A 912-nucleotide genomic window follows, 5' to 3' on the forward strand; every position below is an offset into this window, starting at 1 on the left:
GCAAAACTCCTATTACAGTATGGAGTCAGCCTGGTTCTAGCTCTATGCCACATCCTTGCCTGGGGCACAGCTTGGATAGTGCAGAGGAATCTCTTCCTGTCCCCTGCCTGTGTGACATGGCTGGGTGAGACGCAGGCCTGGAATGAATGCCAAGCTGATGGTCTGTGCATGCTGCTTTAGGTCTTGTGCTTTGCACAGAAGGAGGAGGTATGCATTGCTTGGTGCCAGGTGCTCAGAACTGGGAAGGGGCGGAATGTTCTTTCCATCTTTCCCCAGTCTTTTAATCCCACTGAGTGTTCCAGTCCCCTTCCGTGAAACTATGCAAAATTGAACAGGAACAATAATAAGCAGTTTAAAATCTCTACTTTAAGCAGAAGTTGAAGCCCCATTAACCACTACATTTTTTTTTGAGTCAGTCTCACTCTTGCCCAGACTGGAGGGCAGTGATATGATCATAGCCTCAACCTCCTGGGCGCAGGAGATTCTTCTGCTTCAGCCTTCGAAGTAGCTGGGGTTACAGGCATGGGTTACCATGCCTGGCTAATTTTTTCTTTTTTTTAAAAGATGAGGTCTTGTTGTGTTGCCCAAGCTGGTCTTGAAATCCTGGGCTCAAGCAATCCTCCTGCCTTGGCCTCCCAAAGTGTTGGGATTACAGGCGTTAGTCACCGCTCCTGGCCATAACTACCACATTTTGAGGGGTCCAAAGCATGCAGTAGTCAGATGAGAAAGGAAATGGTCTGGCTCCAGGCATGACCTGGAGAGAGGAGAGAGTGCTGAGACTCCGTCCTTGAAGAAAACAAACAAGCCACTCTTACCACTAGAGGGCGCTGAGAGCTAGTTGCCAATATCCTGGTGGGTCCTGCCAGGAACTTGAAGAGGCAGAACAGGTATGTCAAATGAACAACCACCCCC

Source organism: Carlito syrichta, unplaced genomic scaffold (genome assembly GCF_000164805.1).
Source record: "Carlito syrichta isolate Samal-C Ts95f unplaced genomic scaffold, Tarsius_syrichta-2.0.1 Scaffold113598, whole genome shotgun sequence".
Classification (NCBI taxonomy): domain Eukaryota; kingdom Metazoa; phylum Chordata; class Mammalia; order Primates; family Tarsiidae; genus Carlito; species Carlito syrichta.